A 12,560-nucleotide genomic window follows, 5' to 3' on the forward strand; every position below is an offset into this window, starting at 1 on the left:
TCACTGTAGTGTTTATACAGACATTACTGAAATATTCACTGTAGTGTTTATACAGACATTACTGTAGTATTCACTGTAATGTTTATACAGACATTACTGTAGTATTCACTGTAGTGTTTATACAGACATTACTGTAGTATTCACTGTAGTGTTAATACAGACATTACTGTAGTATTCACTGTAGTGTTTATACAGACATTACTGTAGTATTCACTGTAGTGTTTATACAGACATTACTGTAGTATTTCCTGTAGTGTTTATACAGACATTACTGTAGTATTCAATGTAGTGTTTATACAGACATTACTGTAGTATTCACTGTAGTGTTTATACAGACATTACTGTAGTATTCACTGTAGTGTTAATACAGACATTACTGTAGTATTCACTGTAGTGTTTATACAGACATTACTGTAGTATTCACTGTAGTGTTTATGCAGACATTACTGTAGTATTCACTGTAGTGTTAATACAGACATTACTGTAGTATTCACTGTAGTGTTAATACAGACATTACTGTAATATTCACTGTAGTGTTTATACAGACATTACTGTAGTATTCACTGTAGTGTTTATACAGACATTACTGTAGTATTCACTGTGGTGTTTATACAGACATTACTGTAGTATTCACTGTAGTGTTTATACAGACATTACTGTAGTATTCACTGTAGTGTTTATACAGACATTACTGTAGTATTCACTGTAGTGTTTATACAGACATTACTGTAGTATTTCCTGTAGTGTTTATACAGACATTACTGTAGTATTCAATGTAGTGTTTATACAGACATTACTGTAGTATTCACTGTAGTGTTTATACAGACATTACTGTAGTATTCACTGTAGTGTTTATACAGACATTACTGTAGTATTCACTGTAGTGTTAATACAGACATTACTGTAGTATTCACTGTAGTGTTAATACAGACATTACTGTAATATTCACTGTAGTGTTTATACAGACATTACTGTAGTATTCACTGTAGTGTTTATACAGACATTACTGTAGTATTCACTGTAGTGTTTATACAGACATTACTGTAGTATTCACTGTAGTGTTTATACAGACATTACTGTAGTATTCACTGTAGTGTTTATACAGACATTACTGTAGTATTCACTGTAGTGTTTATACAGACATTACTGTAATATTCACTGTAGTGTTAATACAGACATTACTGTAGTATTCACTGTAGTGTTAATACAGACATTACTGTAGTATTCACTGTAGTGTTAATACAGACATTACTGTAGTATTCACTGTAGTGTTTATACAGACATTACTGTAGTATTCACTGTAGTGTTTATACAGACATTACTGTAGTATTCACTGTAGTGTTTATACAGACATTACTGTAGTATTCACTGTAGTGTTTATACAGACATTACTGTAGTAGTTTCCTGTAGTGTTTATACAGACATTACTGTAGTATTCACTGTAGTGTTTATACAGACATTACTGTAGTATTCACTGTAGTGTTTATACAGACATTACTGTAGTATTCACTGTAGTGTTTATACAGACATTACTGTAGTATTTCCTGTAGTGTTTATACAGACATTACTGTAGTATTCAATGTAGTGTTTATACAGACATTACTGTAGTATTCACTGTAGTGTTTATACAGACATTACTGTAGTATTCACTGTAGTGTTAATACAGACATTACTGTAGTATTCACTGTAGTGTTAATACAGACATTACTGTAATATTCACTGTAGTGTTTATACAGACATTACTGTAGTATTCACTGTGGTGTTTATACAGACATTACTGTAGTATTCACTGTAGTGTTTATACAGACATTACTGTAGTATTCACTGTAGTGTTTATACAGACATTACTGTAGTATTCACTGTAGTGTTTATACAGACATTACTGTAGTATTCACTGTAGTGTTTATACAGACATTACTGTAGTATTCACTGTAGTGTTTATACAGACATTACTGTAGTATTCACTGTAGTGTTAATACAGACATTACTGTAGTATTCACTGTAGTGTTTATACAGACATTACTGTAATATTCACTGTAGTGTTAATACAGACATTACTGTAGTATTCACTGTAGTGTTAATACAGACATTACTGTAGTATTCACTGTAGTGTTAATACAGACATTACTGTAGTATTCACTGTAGTGGTTTTGCTTCCTTATCTTTGACATATCAGTAGGGGCTTGTCCTTCGGGAAACCTACTGGACAAAAATGCTCAACCATTTTCCATAACCTGTAGGTAGGACTGGGGTCTGAAGAGAGTTCAGAGTTTCTGCTCTTCTCTATAACCTGTAGGTAGGTAGGACTGGGGTCTGAAGAGAGAGTTCAGAGTTTCTGCTCTTCTCTATAACCTGTAGGTAGGTAGGACTGGGGTCTGAAGAGAGAGTTCAGAGTTTCTGCTCTTCTCTATAACCTGTAGGTAGGTAGGACTGGGGTCTGAAGAGAGAGTTCAGAGTTTCTGCTCTTCTCTATAACCTGTAGGTAGGACTGGGGTCTGAAGAGAGAGTTCAGAGTTTCTGCTCTTCTCTATAACCTGTAGGTAGGTAGGACTGGGGTCTGAAGAGAGAGTTCAGAGTTTCTGCTCTTCTCTATAACCTGTAGGTAGGTAGGACTGGGGTCTGAAGAGAGAGTTCAGAGTTTCTGCTCTTCTCTATAACCTGTAGGTAGGTAGGACTGGGGTCTGAAGAGAGAGTTCAGAGTTTCTGCTCTTCTCTATAACCTGTAGGTAGGAAGGACTGGGGTCTGAAGAGAGTTCAGAGTTTCTGCTCTTCTATATAACCTGTAGGTAGGAAGGACTGGGGTCTGAAGAGAGTTCAGAGTTTCTGCTCTTCTCTATAACCTGTAGGTAGGTAGGACTGGGGTCTGAAGAGAGTTCAGAGTTTCTGTTCTTCTCTATAACCTGTAGAGAACACAATATATGGTCTATACTTGGCATGTAGGTTTCCCACTTATGGGATGTGGATATGGGGGAGGGGAATGGACAGGGGTATATTTGCAAAGTAAATACTGTAGCATACAGATGTCGGCTCTTAACTTTAGCCAGTTCTGCTGCAGTAGGAGAATAATCCCGCAGCATATCAGTGTGATGTGATCATCATCATGTGATGATCTAGTTTCGTTGGTGGAGTTTAAACACTTGATCGATTTATATATCATAGAAGACTGTAATTGTTTTTAGGCCAGCTGTTTTTAGTCAAGATGTTTGTGTTTGTAATGTAATATGTAATTGTTGTACTGTGTGTGTGTGTTTATAGTGCGGTTTAATGTTGTGTTAGTGTGTTTGTTGTTTTGTCTGCTGCTGTTGGACCAGGTCTGTCTTGACATGTAGATTTTTATCTCAATGAGAAAATAAAATAAAATAATAAATAAAATAAACCTGTATAAATAAAAGGTCAAATAAAAAAATAAAAAATATTTTGAAAAAAAATATATATATATATCTATAAAAACAGGAAATATGAATTATTATGTGGATTATAATTAAATGGAGATTATAATTAATAGATATCTGGATAGTGGTTGCGGACTGCAGTGTTTTGATGGACTGTAGTATACTGTAGGATTTACTATTGCATTCTACCGTAAACTACACTATTCTATAGTAAGTACTGCCCATGACTGAGGTATACTACAGTGTGTTGTATTGTATTCAACAACATACTACTGAATTCTACAGTAAGTGCCAGAGGTGGGAACAATTCACAAGTCAGTCTCAAGTCTTAGCACTCAAGTCCCAAGTTAAGACAGGCAAGTCCGAGTCAAGACCAACAAGTCTCAAGTCAAGTCTCAAGTCCTAAACTTTGAGTTTTCGAGTCCTAAACAAGTCTTAATGTGCTCTTCACCAAATGTAATACCATTTCATACTTTTAACAAGAGTAATAGTTAGTATATTACATTTACGCAAATCATGAATGCTTTTTAAAAATATATTTATTGCTTTCCAAATAAACGTTATATTTCCATGGAAATACATGGGTAGCCAGAAGAAAGACACCCCATTAGCGATCGACTATCGAGGATCGCAATCGGGCGATGTAGGCTTGTACACACACACACACACGCACACGCACACGCACACGCACACGCACACACACACACAGAGTGTGGTTACGGTAGGCTAACATATGTCAGTGGCTTTGGGCTTGGGTAGGGTATCAAGTCAGGTCTCGTCAAAAGGCTCAAGTCACAAGTCGTTGGTGTTAAAGTCAAAGTCGAGTTGCAAGTCATCCTATTTGTGACTTGAGTCTGACTCGAGTCCAAGTCATGTGACTCGAGTCCACACCTGGTAAGTACTGTAGTATTCAATAGTAAACTATATTATTTCTTTGTGTGGAACTGGGACAGGGTCTAGACGTGGACACCCTGTTCCATAACCAATGTTAGCACAACTAAGATTGAAATCTGGACAGATTTAGAGCCAGACCCAGCGAGGATGACGGGTCAACACAGAGGATGGAAAAAAATAAATGCATAGAGCCATAAACTACAGACACACACAGGATAAGAGTATACACACACACACACACACACACACACACACACACACACACACACACACACACACACACACACACACACACACACACACACACACACACACACACACACACACACACACATACACACGCCCATTTACCATTTATCAATATAGCCCCCTCAGAGTCAGAGCAATATGAATGTTATGTAACTATGTTGAGTGTTTTACATGTATACTATGTGGTTTATATGCTTTCTAAGTTTGATATTTTTATGGATCTCATGACTCCCTGGAAAATAGTGACTTTAGCTGAGGGAACCATCCTGGCTAAATAGTGACTTTAGCTGAGGGAACCATCCTGGCTAAATAGTGACTATAGCTGAGGGAACCATCCTGGCTAAATAGTGACTATAGCTGAGGGAACCATCCTGGCTAAATAGTGACTATAGCTGAGGGAACCATCCTGGCTAAATAGTGACTATAGCTGAGGGAACCATCCTGGCTAAATAGTGACTATAGCTGAGGGAACCATCCTGGCTAAATAGTGACTTTAGCTGAGTGAACCATCCTGGCTAAATAGTGACTATAGCTGAGGGAACCATCCTGGCTAAATAGTGACTATAGCTGAGGGAACCATCCTGGCTAAATAGTGACTATAGCTGAGGGAACCATCCTGGCTAAATAGTGACTATAGCTGAGGGAACCATCCTGGCTAAATAGTGACTATAGCTGAGGGAACCATCCTGGCTAAATAGTGACTATAGCTGAGGGAACCATCCTGGCTAAATAGTGACTTTAGCTGAGGGAACCATCCTGGCTATATAGTGACTATAGCTGAGGGAACCATCCTGGCTAAATAGTGACTTTAGCTGAGGGAACCATCCTGGCTAAATAGTGACTTTAACTGAGTGAACCATCCTGGCTAAATAGTGACTATAGCTGAGGGAACCATCCTGGCTAAATAGTGACTATAGCTGAGGGAACCATCCTGGCTAAATAGTGACTATAGCTGAGGGAACCATCCTGGCTAAATAGTGACTATAGCTGAGGGAACCATCCTGGCTAAATAGTGACTATAGCTGAGGGAACCATCCTGGCTAAATAGTGACTATAGCTGAGGGAACCATCCTGGCTAAATAGTGACTATAGCTGAGGGAACCATCCTGGCTAAATAGTGACTTTAGCTGAGGGAACCATCCTGGCTAAATAGTGACTTTAGCTGAGGGAACCATCTTGGCTAAATAGTGACTTTAGCTGAGGGAACCATCCTGGCTAAATAGTGACTATAGCTGAGGGAACCATCCTGGCTAAATAGTGACTATAGCTGAGGGAACCATCCTGGCTAAATAGTGACTTTAGCTGAGTGAACCATCCTGGCTAAATAGTGACTATAGCTGAGGGAACCATCCTGGCTAAATAGTGACTATAGCTGAGGGAACCATCCTGGCTAAATAGTGACTATAGCTGAGGGAACCATCCTGGCTAAATAGTGACTATAGCTGAGGGAACCATCCTGGCTAAATAGTGACTATAGCTGAGGGAACCATCCTGGCTAAATAGTGACTATAGCTGAGGGAACCATCCTGGCTAAATAGTGACTTTAGCTGAGGGAACCATCCTGGCTAAATAGTGACTATAGCTGAGGGAACCATCCTGGCTAAATAGTGACTATAGCTGAGGGAACCATCCTGGCTAAATAGTGACTATAGCTGAGGGAACCATCCTGGCTAAATAGTGACTATAGCTGAGGGAACCATCCTGGCTAAATAGTGACTTTAGCTGAGGGAACCATCCTGGCTAAATAGTGACTTTAGCTGAGGGAACCATCTTGGCTAAATAGTGACTTTAGCTGAGGGAACCATCCTGGCTAAATAGTGACTATAGCTGAGGGAACCATCCTGGCTAAATAGTGACTATAGCTGAGGGAACCATCCTGGCTAAATAGTGACTTTAGCTGAGTGAACCATCCTGGCTAAATAGTGACTATAGCTGAGGGAACCATCCTGGCTAAATAGTGACTATAGCTGAGGGAACCATCCTGGCTAAATAGTGACTATAGCTGAGGGAACCATCCTGGCTAAATAGTGACTATAGCTGAGGGAACCATCCTGGCTAAATAGTGACTATAGCTGAGGGAACCATTCTGGCTAAATAGTGACTATAGCTGAGGGAACCATCCTGGCTAAATAGTGACTTTAGCTGAGGGAACCATCCTGGCTAAATAGTGACTATAGCTGAGGGAACCATCCTGGCTAAATAGTGACTATAGCTGAGGGAACCATCCTGGCTAAATAGTGACTATAGCTGAGGGAAACATCCTGGCTAAATAGTGACTTTAGCTTAGGGAACCATCCTGGCTAAATAGTGACTTTAGCTGAGGGAACCATCCTGGCTAAATAGTGACTTTAGCTGAGGGAACCATCCTGGCTAAATAGTGACTATAGCTGAGGGAACCATCCTGGCTAAATAGTGACTATAGCTGAGGGAACCATCCTGGCTAAATAGTGACTATAGCTGAGGGAACCATCCTGGCTAAATAGTGACTATAGCTGAGGGAACCATCCTGGCTAAATAGTGACTATAGCTGAGGGAACCATCCTGGCTAAATAGTGTCTATAGCTGAGGGAACCATCCTGGCTAAATAGTGACTATAGCTGAGGGAACCATCCTGGCTAAATAGTGACTATAGCTGAGGGAACCATCCTGGCTAAATAGTGACTATAGCTGAGGGAACCATCCTGGCTAAATAGTGACTATAGCTGAGGGAACCATCCTGGCTAAATAGTGACTATAGCTGAGGGAACCATCCTGGCTAAATAGTGACTATAGCTGAGGGAACCATCCTGGCTAAATAACAACAAATTAAATAGAGTTAGCCAGCTAACTTCGATAAACAACTAACTTGATTTTCTGATTAATTAAGAAATATGTGATTTTGTTTGTTGAGTCAATAAGACCAAGCCCATTTCAAGCTCATATTTCAATAATTTTTATTTTAACAGAATATTTAGGCAAGTTAGCTGGGTAACTTCTTGATCCTGCTTTGTAGTACATCCCTCAGTAGTCATAGGCAGTCAATAATACTCACATGTCCTCAGGAGTCCAGTGGAGCAGCACCTTGACCTTCCCAGAGCCCTCTCTCCTCCTGGCCATCACCTGAGAGAGGGAGAAGAAGACCGGCTCAGGAATACTGAAGATAATACTCCTAAAACGATTAAAGTCATTCTAAAAACACAATATGGACAGAGAACAACGACCTGGAGAGAGGAGAAGTAAGAAAACACACTCAACATTTTGAGTATAGAAGCAGAGAACAGACAAAATGGCGGACTGTAACACTCATGACAGAAATACTGTAAACACTCAACAAGACGATACAAGTCATTCGAACACATCACATGGTAGAGAACGATGTTTACTACACTTCAAAACAACAAGCAGAGCTGGGGCTCAGCGAAGAAGATGACCAACGACAGACGGAAGTGGAAAACCTTTGATAGGGATGAATGAGTAAATTAACATAACAGTGCTATTTTGGGATGGAATCTGTTCCACATTCCCCTGTCTGGGAAGTACTGTACAGTAAGCAGCATTCTGCACTCCAGACAGACAGAAGCCAGAGATCTCAGAATATCCCAGACTAGCCATTCCAGGGCTGTTTAATGCTGGAATTCTTATCACATAGCTAACATTCCATGGTGCCAGAAACGGACGCCGAAAGAGACAGGGAGCAATTAACATCATGAACAACTCAGAGGTCTGTGGAGAACGTCCATCATGCAGAGGAACTACTGTTAATGGGGCTGTGTTCCCTCGGGATCACATATTGTACTGGGGATGGGGTCATTCCACTTGGGATTGACTGATTCATCATATTTCATCCTACTGAGTCGATGTCCATGCAGTCATACGCAGGCCAGAAATCTATAGCCTGGTCCCAGATCTGTTTGTGCTGCCATTGCCAACTCTGTCCTGTTTGGCATGACAATGAACATAAAAGTTGGAAAGAGCATGACCAGACCTAGGACCAGGCTAAGGAATCCATCCATCGCCCACAAAAACAAAATCCAGCCAATCATACGTTCTGTTTGAGCAGTTGGCACACTTTTCTTTTCAAAAACAGTTGATCAAATGTTTTTACAGTTTACAGTAACACAGTTCTGGAATCTGGAATTCACTCACACAAACATTGTCCGTGGGGTGTAGGCCGTGGAGGGTGGAAAAAAATAACTAGGATTCTCAAAAACAGTCGCAGATATAAACTCTTTTTTTTTTGTTTGGTTAAGTCTATTTATAGTGTTGAGAATGAGCTCACGTGTGAACAACTTCTCTTACGCACGAGAATATCTGAAATGATTCCTCCGACTCAGGGGAATGGCATTCATGGAAACTGGTTTAAGGACAGGAGAAGGAGAGGGAACAGAGAGCGAGCGTTGAAGAAAATGGGAGCTGGGGAGAGAGAGGAGAGGAAGAGAGAAAGTGAGATCTAGAATCACTCCACACTCCCCTGTCTTCAAATCTCTCCCCACCACAGAGTACTTTATCTTAGTTAAGCCTTGTGTTGTTTGAACAACTATGTCCCATTCTTCCTGTTCTCTCTCTCTCCACCTCTCTCCCTCTCTCCACCTCTCCCTCTCTCCACCTCTCTCCCTCTCTCCACCTCTCCCTCTCTCCACCTCTCTCCACCTCTCTCCCTCTCTCCACCTCTCTCCACCTACCTCCACCTCTCTCCACCTCCCTCCACCTCTCTCCACCTCTCTCCCCCTCTCTCCACCTCCCTCCACCTCTCTCCACCTCTCTCCCTCTCTCCCTCTCTCCACCTCTCCCTCTCTCCCCCTCTCCCTCTCTCCACCTCTCCACCTCTCCCTCTCTCCACCTCTCTCCCTCTCTCCACCTCTCTCCACCTCTCTCCCTCTCTCCACCTCTCCACCTCTCTCCACCTACCTTCACCTCTCTCCACCTCTCTCCACCTCCCCAACTGGTTCACACTTTCCCATCTCTTTCCCTTTTTATTTATTTTTTCAATTCAAATCAAATTTGATTGGTCACATACACGTGTTTAAGCAGATGTTATTGAGGGTGTAGCAAAATGCTTGTGTTTTCTAGCTCCAACAGTACTGTAATATCTAACAAGTAATATCTAACAATTTCACAACATATCCCGATACACACATATCTAAGTAAAGGAATGGAATTAAGAATATATACAATGGGGCAAAAATGTAATTAGTCAGCCACCAATTGTGCAAGTTCTCCCACTTAAATAGATGAGAGAGGCCTGTAATTTTCATCATAGGTACATTTCAACTATGACAGACAAAATTCGAAGAAAAAAAAATCCAGAAAATCACATTGTAGGATTTTTAATGAATTTAAAGAGACCCAAAGAAGCAACAGGGGTCAAGCGCCCTGCCCAAGGGCACGTCGACAGATCTCCCACCAAGTCAAAATGGGGACCCGAACCAGCGACCTATCGGCCCAAGCGCAGAACCACGAGGCCACCAACCCTCAAAGACCCCCCCTCCGAGAGCTGCCATCCAAGATCCCCTCTACAGTCCCCCCCCCCCTGAAGAGTGTGCAAAGCTGTCATCAATGCAAAGGCTGGCTACTTTGAAGAATCTCAAATATCAAAAGTTTTGAAACACATTCTCATTCAAGGGTTTTTCTTTATTTTTACTATTTTCTATATTGTAGAATAACAGTGAAAACATCAAAACTATGAAATAACACATGTAGTAACCAAAAACAAGTGTTTAACCTCTCTGGGATATTCTGGACGGCAGCGTCCCACCTCAACAACAGCCAGTGAAAGTGCAGGGCGCCAAATTCAAAACAACAGAAATCACATAATTAAAATGTCTCAAGCATACAAGTATTTTACACCATTTTAAAGATAAACTTGTTGTAAATCAAGCCACAGTGTCAAATCAAATATTATTTGTTACATGCACCGAATTTTTTATTTTAATTTAAATTTTACCTTTATTTAACAAGGCAAGTCAGTTAAGAATATATTCTTATTTTCAATGACGTGGGTTAACTGCCTGTTCAGGGGCAGAACGACAGATTTGTACCATGTCAGCTCGGGGGTTTGAACTCGCAACCTTCCGGTTACTAGTCCAACGCTCTAACCACTAGGCTACGCTGCCGCCCCGGTATGTGTGTGTGGGTAAGAAGAAATAAAACAACAGTAAAAATACATTTGAAAAAAGAGTAGCAAGGCTATATACAGACACCTGTTAGTCAGGCTTTTTGAGGTAGTATGTACATGTAGGTATCGTTAAAGTGACTGTGCATATATGATGAACAGAGAGTAGTAGTAGTGTAAAAGAGGGGTTGGCGGGTGGTGGAACACAATGCAGATAGCCCGGTTAGCCAATGTGCGGGAGCACTGGTTGGTCGGACCAATTAGGTAGTATGTACATGAATGAATAGTTAAAGTGACTAAGCATATAAGATAAACAGAGTGTGGCAGCAGCATAAAAAGGGGTTGGGGGGGGGGGGGCACACAATGCAAATAGTCCGGGTAACCATTTGGTTAATTGTTCAGGAGTCTTATGGCTTGGGGGTAAAAACTGTTGAGAAGCCTTTTTGTCCTAGACTTGGCACTGTGGTACTGCTTGCCATGCGGTAGTAGAGAGAACAGTCTATGACTGGGGTGGCTGGGATCTTTGACAATTTTTAGGGCCTTCCTCTGACACCGCCTGGTGTAGAGGTCCTGGATGGCAGGCAGCTTTACCCCAGTGATGTACTGGGCCGTACGCACTACCCTCTGTAGTGCCTTGTGGTTGGAGGCCTAGCAATTGCCGTACCAGGCAGTGATGCAACCGGTCAGGATGCTCTCGATGTTGCAGCTGTAGAACCTTTTGAGGATCTCAGGACCCATGCCAAATCTTTTTAGTTTCCTGAGGGGGAATAGGCTTTGTCGTGCCCTCTTCACGACTGTTTTGGTGTTTTTGCACCAATCTAGTTTGTTATTGATGTGGAAACCAAGGAACTTGAAGCTCTGAACCTGTTCCATTACAGCCCCGTCGATGAGAATGGGGACGTGCTCGGTGCTCCTTTTCCTGTAGTCCACAATCATCTCCTTAGTCTGGGTTACGTTGAGGGATAGGTTGTTATTCTGGCACCACCCGGCCAGGTCTCTGACCTCCTCCCTATAGGCTGTCCCGTCGTTGTCGGTGATCAGACCTACCACTGTTGTGTCGTCCACAACTTAATGATGGTGTTGGAGTCGTGCCTGGCCATGCAGTCGTGGGTGAACAGAGAGTAAAGGAGGGGACTGAGCACGCACCCCTGGGGAGCTCCAGTGTTTAGGATCAGCGTGGCAGATGTGTTGCTACCTACCCTCACCACCTGGGAGTGAACTGTCAGGAACTGTCAGGAAGTCCAGGATCCAGTTTCAGAAGGAGGTGTTTAGTCCCAGGGTCCTTAGCTTGGTGATGAGCTTTGAGGGTACTATGGTGTTGAACGCTGAGCTGTAGTCAATGAACAGCATTCTCACATAAGTGTCCCTTTTGTCCAGGTGGGAAAGGGCAGTGTGGAATGCAATAGAGATTGCATCATCTGTGGATCTGTTTGGGCGGTATGCAAATTGGAGTGGGTCTAGGGTTTCTGGGGTAATGGTGTTGATGTGAGCCATTACCATTCTTTCAAAGCAGTTCATGACTACGGACGTGAGTACTACGGGTCTCTAGTCATTTAGGCAGGTTGCCTTTGTGTTCTTGGGCACAGGGACTATGGTGGTCTGCTTGAAGCATGTTGGGGTTACAGACTCAATCAGGGACAATGAAAATGTCAGTGAAGACACCTGCCAGTTGGTCAGGACATCCCCGGAGCACACGTCCTGGTAATCTGTCTGGCCCCGCAGACTTGTGTATGTTGACCTGTTTAAAGGTCTTACTCACATCGGCTACGGAGAGCGTGATCACACAGTTGTCCGGAACAGCTGATGCTCTCATGCGTGTCTCAGTGTTGCTTGCCTCGAAGCGAGCATAGAAGTGATTTAGCTCGTCTGGTAGGCTCATGTCACTGGGCAGCTCGCGACTGTGCCTCCCTTTATAGTCTGAAAAAGTTTGCAAG

The 12,560-nt window shown here is 42.0% G+C and overlaps 1 pseudogene; it reads right to left on the reverse strand.

Annotated features, from left to right (window-relative positions):
* LOC118374287 (zinc finger protein AEBP2-like) overlaps window positions 1-12,560 on the reverse strand; it is an 87,697-nt pseudogene that overhangs the window by 30,448 nt on the left and 44,689 nt on the right.

This window comes from Oncorhynchus keta, chromosome 17, assembly GCF_023373465.1.
Source record: "Oncorhynchus keta strain PuntledgeMale-10-30-2019 chromosome 17, Oket_V2, whole genome shotgun sequence".
NCBI lineage: Eukaryota > Metazoa > Chordata > Actinopteri > Salmoniformes > Salmonidae > Oncorhynchus > Oncorhynchus keta.